The following is a 16,796-nucleotide window of genomic DNA, read 5'->3' on the forward strand; positions in this document are numbered from 1 at the left end:
GAAGCAGAGCTGGAAGAGAGAGCACAGTGCTGTCCTGTAGGAGAGAGCAAGAGACAGGTATGTGAGGTAGAGGTTACTCTGCAGAGGGACTGGTTGCACTTACTGCATTGTGTGAATATACAGCATGCATGTCACTGTGTGATAAGAACTACCATTGTAAACAAAATTTTTTGTAAATAAAATAACACAGAACCTCTATATAATGATTGACTAAGGGGAGCGTTATAAAAAGAAGTGAGAAAGCTAACAGACAGTAACCTACATTATGACAAACAATGTTATGAACGTAATCACACAAAAATAAATTCAGCGCGGAAGCAAAGTGATAATAGTCCAAAAGCAGCTGGAACACCAATACGGAGTCTCTCTTTTCCGATCAGAAAATTGGATAAAAACAAGGGGGTAGGTGCAGCGCTTCAGTAATCCTTGACAACGTATATGTGAAGAGAACCAGAGAAGAAATAATAGTGTAGTATTTAAAACTGTAGTGGTGATAGATAAAATAAAAGATGTGCACTCACACTTTCCTGAAGCTTCAATACAGCTCCAGTGTATGCGCCTGGGCGGAATAATCCCCGCCTATGGATCAAGTGCAGAGGCAATTCTTCAAGTTGTAGATGTGGTAGGGGGTATCCTCATAAAAAAACAAACAAATAAAAATCGTATATGGTGAAGTATGTAGAGCTATGAAGCAAGGGTAGGTAAAAACTATAAAATGTGCACTCACGTGTAATGGAGCCGTAAAACCTGGCTCCTCTGATAGCGCTTGAAGTGGTATGATCCCCACTCAAGGATACAGGTGTAAAACCAAGTTCTTCCCTCCGTATATATGTGGGGATAAACAAACAAAACCACAATAGTGTACACCGTAAAAAAGGAGTGTAAGCAGAAATAAATAAATAGTTTAAGCCTACTCACATGCTAATGAGCAAGTCCCGGTTTGCTCAATCCAAAGCGCTTGGGTGGTATGATCCCCACCAGGGATATAGCTCCAAACAATCCAACAGCAGCAAAGTATGGTCCAATTAAAAAAGTACTTTAATTTTAAAAAAATATAATAAAAGAAATACAATATATAGTAAAATAGTGATAAAAAAGTTATAAACAATACACTTAACGCGTTTCTCCTTGGATAGGCTTTATCACACTTTTGATAAAGCCTATCCAAGGAGAAACGCGTTAAGTGTATTGTTTATAACTTTTTTATCACTATTTTACTATATATTGTATTTCTTTTATTATATTTTTTTAAAATTAAAGTACTTTTTTAATTGGACCATACTTTGCTGCTGTTGGATTGTTTGGAGCTATATCCCTGGTGGGGATCATACCACCCAAGCGCTTTGGATTGAGCAAACCGGGACTTGCTCATTAGCATGTGAGTAGGCTTAAACTATTTATTTATTTCTGCTTACACTCCTTTTTTACGGTGTACACTATTGTGGTTTTGTTTGTTTATCCCCACATATATACGGAGGGAAGAACTTTGTTTTACACCTGTATCCTTGAGTGGGGATCATACCACTTCAAGCGCTATCAGAGGAGCCAGGTTTTACGGCTCCATTACACGTGAGTGCACATTTTATAGTTTTTACCTACCCTTGCTTCATAGCTCTACATACTTCACCATATACGATTTTTATTTGTTTGTTTTTTATGAGGATACCCCCTACCACATCTACAACTTGAAGAATTGCCTCTGCACTTGATCCATAGGCGGGGATTATTCCGCCCAGGCGCATACACTGGAGCTGTATTGAAGCTCCAGGAAAGTGTGAGTGCACATCTTTTATTTTATCTATCACCACTACAGTTTTAAATATTACACTATTATTTCTTCTCTGGTTCTCTTCACATATACGTTGTCAAGGATTACTGAAGCGCTGCACCTACCCCCTTGTTTTTATCCAATGTTATGAACGTGCTGAGGATAGAAAGTTAGAGCCAGGCTGGTCATCTGGTCAAGATGGTCAAGTAGAGAGTGGCAATTTAGAATATCAGTGAGCCAGGCATATATATAGTTGGAGAGTAGTCAGATAGAGAACACAAGAGAGCTTTAAACTATTGGACAAGAAGTCATCTTTTACAGATCTACTATGTTTTCCTAGACATGTTATTTCTTCATATTATTGGGCATTATTGCCCTGCAATATGTAGCTTTCATATGCAACAGAACAAAACATCTAATAATTAATCAAATTTGAATTCCAAAAGGCTGCCTTTATTAGTTAAAGAAACACTATAGGGTAAGGGACACAACCATGTATTCCTGACCCTACAGTGTTAAAACCACCATCTAGCCCCCCTGTCCCCACCTTGCCTCTCTAAATATAGTAAAATCTTACTTGTATGCAAGTCTTCAGCTCCTGGCTTTGCCCCTGTCTGTCTCTGGAACTGCCTGTGTCTGCTGACATCATCAGAAGTGGTGGTCTGAGCCAATCACAATGCTTCCCCATAGGATTGGCTGAGACTGTCAAGGAAGCAGATCAGGAGCAGAGCACAAGTCAAACACAGCCCTGGCCAATCAGCATCTCCTCATAGAGATGCATTGAATCAATGCATCTCTATGAGGAATGTACAGTGTCTGCATGCAGGGTGGAGACACTGAATGTCAGCCACACTGTGCAGTACTGCCCCAGAAAGCACCGCTAACAGCCATCTGAGGAGTGGCCAGTGGAGGTATCGCTAGGCTGTAATGTAAACACTGCATTTTCTCTGAAAAGACAGTGTCCACTGCAAAAAGCCTGAAGGGAATGATGCTACTCATCAAAACAAATATTATAAGCTGCAGTTGTTCTTGTGACTATAGTGTCCCTTTAATACAGCTCTGTTACGGCAATATCACTTTTGAGAATTTCATAAAATTAATATATTTCTATGATGATAGGATATCCTCAGAACAAGTAGAGACTAGTTAGACTTATGATCAACTAAAGATGACAAAACCTGACAAAATGTGTAGCTACCACTTCTGTCAAGTTTTGCTAAGTTGCTAGCTATGACTGTGGACATCTACTTCCGCATGTCAAGAGTTTGGCTATGGAGTTTCCCAAGATCTCACGCATGTATAAAAGTACAGCAGTGACACAGGCACTGGGTGATGAAGAACTAGGAGCTTTAGGGACACTATAGTCACCAGAACAACTACAGCTTAATGTAGTGGTTCTGGTGTCACTTTTCAGAGAATGACTGCCTAGTAACACCTCTAGTGCCAGTCACTTAGACAGCCATTAGAGGTGTTTCCTGGATCAACACATGCAGCACTGATGTTCAGCGTCTCCACGCTCTGCATGGTAGCGCTAAACATTACTAATCGAGATAAGTTGATTCAGTGCATCTATACGAGGAAACGTTGATTGGCGCAGAGTGGCGTTTTGCTGGGAAAGCATTAGTTTGGGTACATGGGTACATGGGTACATTCTGCAAATTTAATGATCTCAGCCAAGGAAGCAGAGCATTGGTGGGGCCAGACACAATAAGACCCAGGTGGTACTAGAAATAAGGTGAGTTTTACACCTATTTAATGGTGGGAAAGGGGTTGGAGTATATTGCAATATTTTATTTGTGCGCAAAGGCATCATTTTCATTACAAAGCACCCCCACACACCATACATTATATAACAAAGCATGACATGCTGTCCCATGATTGCAAATTGCAGAGTGTTGCTAGGCAACAAGATAAACAAAACAACAGTGAGTACTGCAGGTTAAAAACAAGGAAGTCCAATTCTAAAGACATAGCAAAGGTAATTACACAGTCTATTCTCCTCTCATAATGGCGAGTCTCAGGTAAAAAGCTAAAAACAAAATAATTGCAAAGTACAAAAATAACAACTGTTATCACTGCAAATGAAAATAGCTCACATTGGTTACATCATATTGAATTGCAAAATGTAACCACTATAGTGGGTGACCAAACTTGTTGAACTGAAACAACAACAAGATGTAAATCCAGAGACAACGTGGATTACCACACTGATTATATGCCAACAGGCATGTATAGTGAGAGTTAAAAAACAAAACAAAATAAAAAGAATGCCAAAGCTAAAATAAAAATAAAAAAATAAGAAAAGAAATAAGAATAAAATGTACAAAAAATTTTATAAAATTAAAGACAAAAAAATCAAATTAGGAAAATAATCCAGATGCCCCAGTCCAAGACAAGTGGTATAGTCATATCTTAGAAAAGCCTTTTATCTATTGCTGAGCGTCTGACTTTTTAATATATTCCTGCTGGACTGTGAGTGGCTGCAGTGTGCTCTATACATGATGTGTGTGATAGTGATTAGAAGAAGGTTTTGAAGAGAATGTTTGCCCCATGCAAAGTAATATTCTGCAATAATCCAATGGGACGTCAACATATCTCTTTTCACAACAAAAGTCCACCAATTCTACAGTGGGTCACAAATTCAATACCATGCCTAACCACAATGCTTCTTGCTAATGTTTGTGTGTCTGAAAGGCGTGTTGCTCTTAAGACAGGATTGTTGGCGTTTTCAACTTTTTAAAATGTTTTTTTTACAGCACACAGAACACATTTTGCGAATTCATGTGTCATTGTAACCATGGACCGATTGATTTAAAACACATAATATGGAAAATAATTATCCAGAATGATGTATCTATTGAGTTTGATGCCTGGTATGAGCTCTTAGGGTTCATTCATGTGGGAAACTTTGTCATCTTGATTTTGTCACAGTAACATTTATCTGGTGCTGGGTGTCGCTCAGTCTGACACGGCTGTTTAAGTGGATAGACATCCATAGATATCACAAAGTCAAACTGACAATAGGATTGTTCAATGTCAGGGGGATTCGCCTTAGAATCACATAGACGGACCATTAGAAGTGTATTTGAGTGGCGTGAAAGTTATTACATCCCTTACTTGCAGAAAATGACTTGCGTCAGCATGTTGAAAAGGTTTAGCGGTTATAAGATGTTTAAAGAGCATATTTGTGTTTTTAATATCCATCTCTTGTTTACAGCTTGATAGCTCCCTCCATGCATCGGACCTCCACTTTATAAATCGATTGATCAATACGTACTTTTAAAATTGTTAGATGGCTCAGCAAAATGGGAGATTCGTTCTTTTTAAAAACTTCAATATTTATTTTTAGTATGTTTTGTGGTAAGTTTGCAGCTCAGAGCATACATAGACCTGCAATAAACCCATTTGATACCAAGTGCTTTTGTTAAAAAAAAAAAAAGTAAATTGTTTTTTTTAATCCTGAATGTTGTTCTGGGATCTGAACAAACCATGGGCCAATCAGTGTGCTGCAACATATATTGCTATTATTATTATTATTAGTAGTATTTGTAGTAATATTATGAATGCTTAGTGAAAATGAAGTTACCATTTTTTTCCCTTGGCATGCAACCCCCACGTTATTTCATTAATTATAGCCCACACTGGCAGACCATGGGTGGGGGCTGGGAGGTCATTATGCCCTTCCACCAATTATTATTTTTAAAGCCCCACCTGCTAACCACAGGTGGGAGCAGGGGGACATGAGAAATGCCCCACCCTTCATTTTTATTTACTATTCCCACCAGCTGGCCACAGGTGGGGACAGGAGGGTAGAGTCCCAACCACCCCACTCGCTACTACTTATTTAAAAATGCTCCATCTGATACCCATGAGTGGTAGTATAGGGGGCACTATATCTCTCTCCCAACTATTCTTTCACAGCGTGACTGATCAATGGCTGCCCAGTCACTAGTTACATTCAATAGATTTGCCAACATCTCGTATTAAGTGAATAAATTTATTAATTTCAGATACATTTCTTCCAAACTGAGAGTGGACAAATGAAATAGGTTAACCAGTCCTGTTTGTAAATAAACACATAATTTGAGTTTTTCAAAGGCATGTCTCTATCATCACAGAATTTAAAAGGATATTTTAAGCAACATAAGTGGTTATGCTGCCTGAAGTTTCCTGACTCTATCCCACTATTCAAATGGTTTAAAATGGAATTATGGTGCTGGGTGCTTCACCTTTACCTTTTGTAGCAATGGGCAGCCGTAATATGGTAAGCGCATCAAATGCCAATATGGATTGGTTTGGCTAATATGGAGTTAGACACAGTCTTCCACTCTTTTGAGGGGCAGCTTCACAGATCATCATGTCCGTGTTAAAACATTTTAAAACTCACTGAAGTCTCTCTGATCTGTGAGACTATACCAGGGGTCTCTAGACACTTTATTAACGTAACTAGAAAACAGAATCAGTCACTCCCCAAGTGATGTGTCAGCTTCCTACAACAAATCCTGGAATAAACAAGCATACTTGGAATTGTGAGATATATTCTTTAGGGGGAGTAAGTGTATGTGCAGTCGATGAGGCTACTTGGTCATTCATCTAGAGTATTTCCACACATTACAAGAAAGAAATGGAAGAAACACTGCATGTATTAGTATACCGATAACTTCTAGCCCAAGCATGAGTTGATGGTGAGGGAAGAACAGTAAGAAGTAAGAAAAGAACATTGGAGAAACTGCCTCGCAACAATGTTACAGATACCCCTAATGGTAGGTAGACCACATACACATACGTGCACTGTGATTATTAGTCAGGCTAGAAACTGTGCCACGAGGTTAGCAAAACAACCATAAGCCAGAATCGAAACATTTGCTAGCTGTTTTTCAAGCACTATATATTCATGAAATTAAAAGGCATTTTTTAAATATTTTTTTTCATGATGGAGCTGATATGAAACCTGAGATTAGTTTGAATATAATCTCCTGTTCAACCTTCATTCTTCAAGGACCTTGAGTGAAATGCTTATGTCTGACTTCTGTTTTTTTTTATTTTAATTTTTTTATTTCCTAAAAAGGTCAGTTTAACCGCAAAAAACATTTATCAAACAGATATGTATAAAATGGATTGCCACTTAAATTATCTCAAATGGGTGTTTTGTTCCTTTACAGAGTTGATAATATAGCTGATAGAGTGATGGGAATACAGTCAAAGTCACATATTAAAACATCTAAAATATTTGCAATTGTTCTATGACCAACATGTTATTTTTAAATCGTCAAATTGTATAATATCTGTGCGATAACCTAAAATACAAGTATGCACTTTCTTCATTTTTAACTCACCAGAGTGTAGTTAGAGATTATCAGAAAAAAACTTTCAAAAGACCCCAGAAAGAATTTTAAATTGAATCGGGGCTGTGATGCCTTACTTAAAAAAAAGAAAAAGAAAACAAACAAAAAAAGGTTCTACTTAAGGTTAATCCAACGCATCGTAAAGAGGATCTGGACCCAGCCAAGGTCCTATCAACACATCCAAGATTCCAAAGATGTTTCAGTTTATTACCCACAGTAGATACAAGTTGACATTTAGATCTCCTGATCGAAGACTGATACAAAATAATTAGTGCACACATAGTTAAAAGGATCTCTTCCATGGAACCCCTCTTCTAACTTCTTCAAATCGCTAATCTACATGAAGGAACAGCAAGTGTATCTCACGTCAGGAAAATAAACATAAATAGTGCTCTCCAACAAACTGGTGGAATCTGTACTGGTTCTTCCATTAGCTTAGATGTAAGTTTTTAAGTTATATACTTTGCATGTAAGGTGTTTGCTTTAGATATATAGAAACATATAAACATAGAATGTGACGGCAGATAAGAACCATTTGGCCCATCTAGTCTGCCAATTTTTCTAAATACTTTCATTAGTCCCTGGCCTTATCTTATAGTTAGGATAGCCTTATGCCTATCCCACGCATGCTTAAACTCCTTTACTGTGTTAACCTCTACCGCTTCAGCTGGAAGGCTATTTCATGCATCCACTACCCTCTCAGTAAAGTAATACTTCCTGATATTATTTTTAAACCTTTGTCCCTCTAATATAAGACTATGTACTCTTGTTGTGGTAGTGTCAGGGTTTCTTTGCTGTTTTAAACAGCAACCCTTTTCTGTTTCAGTGATTGAGTTTCAGTTGCAATTACTATCAGCTCCTTCTGCTTGTTGCCACGGTTACTCACCTGTGAGTAGTAATCAACCCTGCTGCTAATCAGTTCTGCCTATTTAAGCAGCTAAGCCCAGAACCTCCTTGCCCTTGCGTGGTTTCCTGTTTCCCAGAAGTCTCCTTGTTCCTGTGTTTCCTGTTTGCTCCTGGCTCCTGACTCCGGCCTTGTTCCTGACTCCGCTGCTCTCCGTGCTCCTGATCCTGGCTTGTCTGACTAACCGCTCTGGTGACTGACCCCTGCTTGATTCCTGGACTTTGCTTTTGTTTATTATTTGTTATTTATTAATAAAGGTGTGTTTGCATCTACTTCTGTCTCTGTCTGGTTCCTGGTCCCTGACAGGTAGTTTTTCTTCTTTTAAATATCGTCTCCTCCTTTACTGTGTTGATTCCCTTTATGTATTTAAATGTTTCTATCATATCCCCCCTGTCTCGTCTTTCCTCCACGCTATACATGTTAAGATCCTTTAACCTTTCCTGGTAAGTTTTATCCTGCAATCCTGTTATTTATTTTTCAACTCAATTTTCTTCTGTTTAATGTCATTATCGTCATAATTAATTTGAGGATTGGGTGAACACCACCCTGGTGGTTCCCTTTAACATGCATTTATTTATTTATTTTTAGCTGTAACAATATTTTGAAACTAAAAAAACAAAAACAAAAAAAAAACACTTTCTCATGCCACTAAAATAAGTATATCTGCTGAATCCTTGACAGAAATGGCAAACTAAACAATGAATTGGCTTAAAGGGACTCTCGAGTGCCAGGAAAACAAACCAGTTTTCCTAGTACTGCAGGATCCTGCAGTGCCCCCCTCCCTCCCATCCCCATCCCATGTTGCTAAAGGTGTTAAAACCCCTTCCATGACTTACCTGAATCCAGTGCCGATGCCCTTCAGCGCTGGGTCAGGCTCCGCCCATGCCCTTCCCCTGCCGTCATCAGCCGGGGGGTGAGACCTAATGCACATGCGCAGCATTATTCAGTGCTTTCCTATGGGGATTCCTGCGACGCTGGAGGTACTCATGCATAGCGTGAGGACATCCAGTGTCGTTAAAAACACTTTTCATGTTTTAACAACCCGGAAGTCCCTCTAGTGGCTGTCTGATAGACGGCCACTAGAGGTGGACTTAACCCTGCACGGTAATTATTGCAGTTTATAAAAACTGCAATAATTACACTTGCAGGGTTAAGGGTAATGGGAGTTGGCACCCAGACCACTCCAATGGGCAGAAGTGGTCTGGGTGCCTGGAGTGTCCCTTTAATACCATCATTTCATTTTTTCTTAATAAGATACTGTATACATACTGTATACAGATACTTGAGTTCTTTTCACGTCAAAGAATATTGCTGCCACATCAAAACGCTATCAACTATAAACAAACTGCCCTCTGTGCAAGTGTTACAAGCTGTCAAGAGACATTTAGTTTAGCAGTAGGGGGCATTCCCTGACCCCCTTGACCTTGAACTTGCATTGAACCAATGAGTTCCAATCTCCAATTCAATGGCTCAAAGACGCTAGCTTCTAAATAGAGGTCCAAGGCCTGCGTTGTATGGATTTTCAAAGAAAATGAAATTCTCTCAAACAGTACATGTACCTCTTTGGGCTAGAACATACATAATCATTACTGCACAAAGAAACAATTCAATCAATATGAATAATACGACTGTAGCAGCTTGGAGTATAATGTATGTATATTTTCTTTGCTTTGTTGCAGTAACGTCATTGTGTTATCATTATTAATATTATTACATTGCTAGGTTCCAAAGAGCCCAAACCAAAATTTCATGTATCCCAAACACCACCATTGGGATCCCTGCTACTTCATCTCCCAATCTAGACAATCCATGGTATCCTCTCAAAATGAACACACCTCTAATACCACATGCAGTTATTTATCTATTAAATCCATGTAAATACTCATATCACGTGTATACACAAAAGCAGAAATCTTATACACACAGGCATTCATACAGACACATTTATGAAGAGACAAACATTCATTTACAGACAGAGACAAAATATAGATACACAAGAAATGTGCTCAGTGTCACACAGTCATATATTAATGATAACGCAGTTGTTCTTACCTGAGATTGTCTGCAATATATATTTTTGTGTTTCCTTTTAGGTCTCCTTTGGAAATTCTTTGGATTTCAGTATCAATCACACATATTATTATGATTGCATGTGTTACTTGAGTTGTTTTTTTGTTTGCACATACATTTTTGCCATTGCTGGTATAAATGAATGCCTTAACTAACAATACCCGTGAGCCCAATGAGCACATACTTGGCTTGTCAATGCAGATTGACAACAAGTGAGGTTGAAATGGGTGCTAATTGCAAAGAGCTTGTCGAAAGCGCTCATGTAATTGGATCTATTTTCTGAGTTTATTTGTGCATGCAGGTAGATGGGCAGGCATGGTCGATGTGTTTAGCAGTTGAGAAAGTAATAGAGATCATCGAGGAGTGTGTGATTGGTCAGGCATGTGGATGCCAGTTTGTCCCCGATAAATGTCAATGAGAAGTCTCTGAATTGACAACAGAGATACCATAAATCAAAGTGTACACAATGTGATCACAAAGGAAAATCATTTTCCACAATTATATTCCTCGTTATCCTTGCTGGCTCAAACCTTTTGAGGATTCACCCAATGCTCTGGTGTACCGAACTGGGTCCTATAGCAGACATTCTATATGTACATTAATGAATATATTAATGATAAAACAGTTGTTCTCACCTGAGATTGTCTGCAATAGATCTTTGTGTTACCTTTTAGGTCTCCTTTGGAAATACTTTTGATTTCAGTATGAATAACACATGTGGTACTACACCTTTTTTGGACATTCTCTATAATTATAGATATTTAGGGAATGCGAGTTCTGCAAGTAATGTAAGCTAGCATTTACATGCTGGCATGTCCACTCCTCCTTAAAAAAAAAGAAAATAAATAGAGAGAAAGGATACTCACCTTTTTGTCCTGTGACAAGGTCAAGTTATCTCAGTCAATTATCTTCCACTCACTACCCACAACAAAAATACAACAAAAATAAATTACTACTCACAAAACACTCTTACTATTCACAGGGAGGGAAATGTGGCAGATTATTAGCCTCTGCCTTAAAATATTCAAGACAAACCTCATTCATTTAAAAAATTAAAAACCAAACTGGGGACAAAACACATACCCTCTCAAATATCATGGAAGCATTTCAAACCTTCTACACCAAACTATACAACCTCAGGGACACCCCTCCCCCCCCAGCTCAAGCGGACATTGAAAGCTTCCTGTCTACTAGACTTAAACAAACCATCCATTGAAATGTTATACACGCCTTTGATGCCCTCATCACTCCTGATGAGCTTCAACTAGTGGTCAAGAAAACGCCTCTAGGCAAGAACCCAGGCCCAGATGGCAGTACAGCAAGATATTACAAAGCCTTTCCCCCCAATCCTTTCTGATCCCTTCCTCAATCTTTTAATGCCCTAACGAGATAGACCACACTCCGAGAAGCCTTACCTAGAAGCCCACATCACCTTACCACTCAAACTAAGTAAAGACCCGACCAATTGTGGTAGCTACCGCCCAATCTCGTTAATTAAGTGTTCTTGCATGTCAAGACCACTTACTATTATCTCACATATATTATTAAGAGTTTTTGCATGGCAAGACAACTTACTATTATCTCACATATATATTTTTCTTATTATTATAGACAAATTTACCACCCTAATTCCTCCCACAGTTTTTACACAACATTCACAAAATATTTGGTTCACAAAATATTGTTGTTTTTGTGGTGAAATTGGTCCCAAAGGAATGAATGGTGGAATATTCAAAACTACAGTGGGAGCTGACAAAAGCTAGAGTGTGAGCTGAAAAATCAGGACATGATTTCTAAATTGCCACCACTCCCTCATTTTCAAGTCCCCCTACACAAATCTTATATAAAAACGTTCAGCTATCCCTGCTGCCACTAAAAATGTCCACGGCTAAGCCATAGTCCTAATAGTTTTCACAATATGACCATTTGTTTGCAACTCATGCCGTCCACTGACATTCGTTGAAACTCCACTCTAGCCACCTCAAATTTGAAGGGCAATTTCTTAACTGCGACTGTGCCTTAATTTTTTATATTTCAGAGACATACTCTGCATCAACATGTAGGTCTGGGTCTTGTGATTCTCACAATATAAAGCTCTTCGCTGTAGTTTTTAAACTACAACCGTTTGAAGATGGCAAAGGCCAGTAAAGTGAGCAATTTGGAGCAGTTTGTTTTTAGCCACTCTTCTCTGCCCTTGCTGTAGAGTGAGTTGCCATAGGAACCCAGGTGTGTGAGCAGCCAGCAGAGTGTTCTGGAACACAGAGGCTAATAGATGAAACACATTCTCTAAACTGCTGTCATTCCTACAGTTTTGATAACACAAACGTGAGCACTATCACATTTAATAAATATATGTCCATGTTAGTCAATGTGTTATACCTGTAACAGAAAAACAGTAACATACAATGTTACAACAATACAGCTAATCAATGTTTCATAAAGTTACTCTGCCCAGTCCAACCTTTCCACAGTTACTCCAGCCACTCCAACCACACAACAGTTACTCCAGCCACTCCAACCACACAACAGTTACCCAAGCCACTCCACCCAGTTACTCCGCCCACTCCAGTTGTAGACTACTGGTGGAGGCAAGAACGCTTCACACAATTTCCCCTGAAAGTGTAGCTTTTCTAGTCAATGTTGACCTAAAAATATTCATTAAAATCCTAGCCAACCGCCTACAGCCATTACTCACCACCCTAATACATGCCCACCAGTCTGGAATTGTTCCAGGCCGAGAGGCCAAATTTAATACTACCAAACTATTGAATCATGTACCTCTTCCAACACCACCCAAAACAAAGCCTGTTGCTCTCAGTCGACGCCGAGAAGGCATTCGACAGGGTAGCCTGTAATCTATTAATCACCACCCTCCAAGCTTAAGGCTTCAGCCCCAACAGGATAAACTGGATATAGGCAATTTACTCTACTCCAACTGCCAAATAAAGATAAATGGACTACAATCAGCCTCGGTACACATTAGGAACAGCCCCCTGTCTCCTTTACTTTTTATTTCGAGCTTGGAATTCTTATTGCAAGGTATTAGAGATCACCCTGACATACATGGAGTTCACATCCAACACCAGGAATTTAAAATCTCTGCATTTGTGGACGATTTGCTCTTCACCATCACAGATCCTGTGGCATCTTTACCTCCCCTCGTGAGATAAATATCCACATACAACAAACTATCCAACTTTCAAGTAAACTTCACAAAGAGTGAAATCCTACACCTAAAACTAGACAAAAAAACCTGCAATCCCTATACCCGTTCTCGTGGGCCACATGCTCAATCACGTACCTGGGTGTAAAACTACCCAGTGACCTTAAACTGGTATACAACCGGAACTTCACTCCACTCCTGGAAGAGATCTTCAAAGACCTCACTGGATGGCAAAGACCCCAATTCAGCTGGCTTCGTAGAATTAATATACTTAAAATGGATGTGCTACCCAAACTGCTTTATAAGCTGCAAACCCTCCCACTCACTATACCCCCCTCATTCTTCTCCAAACTGAAACAACTATTTATCAAATTTATCTGGGCTAACAAACACCCTAGAATCTCCGACTCCACCCTAACCAAGCAAAGGAATCTAGGAGGCCTAGGCCTCCCGTATATTGAAATGTACTATAAGGCCAGTTTTAGCCAGAATCTATGACTGGACAATCACACCCCAGACTAAACAATGGACGTATATAAAAAAAAAAAACAATGTTTCTTGTCCCGCTTAACTCCATCCCATGGCAACAATCGGGACTTGCCCTCTTGCCTACACAACACTGACCCCAATGCTATATCCCCTATGCTACACGTCTGGATGCAGATCAGACACAGAGTGAAAATCTCCCCACATCTATCCCCTTTATATCCCCTTTCCCACAGCTCTCAATTCCACCCGGGGGTTGGGGAAAAGCTTTCTCCAATCCTTCCCTGCATATAGGAAACTGGATAACCTATGCTCTGCTTTATGCTGGAGAACAAGAGACCTACTTCTCTAGCCAAACTTACTAAAACAGAACATCCCACGAACCTACAACAATTCCATTACACTCAACTCTACCACTTCTTAACCACTAACCAACACCTTCCGAAAGGCAAGCATCCGCAAACCCCTTTGAAACATACTGTACCACACAATCACTCAAAGCTAAACATCTATCTACAAACTCCTGCTTGGCACCAATCAGCTACCCACATTCACAACTACATAGGCACAGGAAATAAAGATCATGGTTTCCACCGATGACTGGTTTACAATTTTCACATACATACACACCTCCTCCATCAGCACAAATGTCAAAGAAAGCACATACAAACGCATTTCCAGATGACATTACTGTCCAGCCAAACTACATACTACTACTTCTGTTTCCATCTGCACTGGACATGTGCTGGAGATGCCATCAGCAGGGGAGCACCACTACCCACATTTGGTGGTCTTGCCCAGTCATACAGGCATACTGGAAAAGGGTGGTGGCTATGATACATTCCATCACGGGGCTCCAGATCTCCCATTCCACTAACATGCTACTGTTCCTACTATATCCTCATCCCATCAATACATTTCAACGTATACTGATCAATCATTTGATAACAGCCGCAAACGCTCTAATTCCAATTAATTGGAAAAAACAAGCAGCCCCCTCCATCAGGGACTGGATCCAGAAAGCAGACTTGATCAGGATCATGGAGGAACTTGAAGACTCCCACTCCAACAAGTATACTCTCTATACATCCACTTGGGAACCTGGGTCACATTTCCTACAGCGTTAAGAAGAGGCATATCAGCCTCTCCCCCACCCATCCCCCTCCACACAGATGCATTTGGCATGTGAAATCCCTACCCCACCATTATTTGGTTACGATTTGGTGCATCAACTAGTTCTCACATGTTATTTGGTATTATAATTATGTTTTCCTACTATGTAAAATACCCTGTTTTCTCTTCCTACAATCTCCGCTGGGATAAGCTTCGAACCCACATTAAGAACTCCCAGTAACTATGCAGGGTTGCTATGTTTCCCCTTGTGTATTTCATTACTGATATTATGTGATCGTACCCATGTTCTGTATGATCACTGGTGAACTAACAACAAAGCAGCCTATCCCACTATACAGAAAACTGTTCATCTACACCAAAGAAGTACAACCACCCTGTTAACAAAGTTGCACAGGCACCACTTTCTAACTATATTGTCTGACCAAAACTATGTTATTTTATTGTATTTATTTTATTTTATTATTATTGCTATTTATATAGCACAAACAGATTCCGTAGCGCTTATCTGTTGTTGGTGTAACTCATTTGATTGTCATCTATATTTTTGTATGCACTGTGACTATTTTTTGCTCATAATAAACATTCCTTTATTAAGTTCTGCCTTAGTCTGGTAAAGAATCACGTTACCTGAAGAGACTAATTAGTGTTTTGCAAATTGCTTAAACATTGTGCTATGTTGTATTTGGTTGGGTTTTTATTATTAAGGTACCATTTATAAATTGTCTTGGTGGTGGCAGCGTTAAAATAGTAGGGTGCAGATTCACATTGTTGCTTTCCTCTGATCTGGTTACAAACAACACAGAGGACGTTTGTTCTGAGGAGCGTCCCTCCCCAGCTGATGATGCTGGCTGCCGTTTGCCAGGGCAAGTAAAACTGATGTACCCCACTTGGTATGAACTGTTAATCCCACCCCTGCACTGTGACGTGATAAGAGTTACTTGTTGTGCTTCTCACCACTTGCATGTAATGCTAAATACAAACTTGATGATTAAAAAAAAATATATATACATATATATATATATATATATATATATATATATAAAATGCTTTCAATTTTGCCAACGTATTTGGAAATAGCTTTTATCAGACATCTTTCTCAATTAACTGAATAATAAATTGCCAAGTTATGAGCATTTATATAATTCAATATGCATTTGCCATGAATTCAGTTATGGCGCTGTCACATGACATTGCCCAATCATTCTACTTAACCACCAGCGGTCCACTCTTGGCCTTGCCATGTTAAATATTTTTTAAATACTTTATTGCTACCTTCCTGTTAACCTTCCTTTGCTCATTTGCTCGGTTTCTTCTCATTGTCTCCCCCATCGAGGTTACCAATGGAAATACGGTCAATTGTTGGAATTTAGTCTCAAAATGTACCTAGAAACCTTCCATTTATAAGCAGTTATGATTCAAGGTTTGCCAGTATTATTTACTTAACACCAACCAAGCAATCTCCTTTGTTTACCTATTTTTGTCGCAACCATTTCACTAGATGCACTCCGTACGCAAAACGTAGCATTTGTTTAATTGTATGCATTTGTTTTCACCTGTTTGCTATTCCTGTGATATAAATCAATTCTTTACAAATGAAGAATGTTCAAAAGGGAGAAAAGCTATAACCATTGGTTTATTTAAGGTAACTCTGAACCATAATCTAAGTGTATGTTCATTACATGTTCATTCACATTTGACGTTGTAAGAGTGACGCATCATTGTTACATTTATGTACAGAGATTCATTGTTACAGCTATGTCATGATGCTTTGTTATTTGTATCCTGAGAATAATATCAGTATACGATGAACTACAGAGCTTGTAAGATATATACAATCAATAATCCTCATCGACGAGCAATCTCATGACCTAAAAATAAGAAAATTTGGGATATTATACTTTAATGAACATTATTGGATATTGTGGA

At 39.0% G+C, this 16,796-nt stretch overlaps 1 protein-coding gene across 2 annotated transcripts in view; it reads right to left on the bottom strand.

Annotated features, from left to right (window-relative positions):
• The window catches only part of ADGRB1 (adhesion G protein-coupled receptor B1), a 500,908-nt gene that overhangs the window by 201,245 nt on the left and 282,867 nt on the right, over positions 1-16,796 (bottom strand). The window lies entirely within an intron of this gene.

The sequence above is a fragment of the Pelobates fuscus genome, chromosome 4 (genome assembly GCF_036172605.1).
Source record: "Pelobates fuscus isolate aPelFus1 chromosome 4, aPelFus1.pri, whole genome shotgun sequence".
Taxonomy (NCBI): Eukaryota; Metazoa; Chordata; class Amphibia; order Anura; family Pelobatidae; genus Pelobates; species Pelobates fuscus.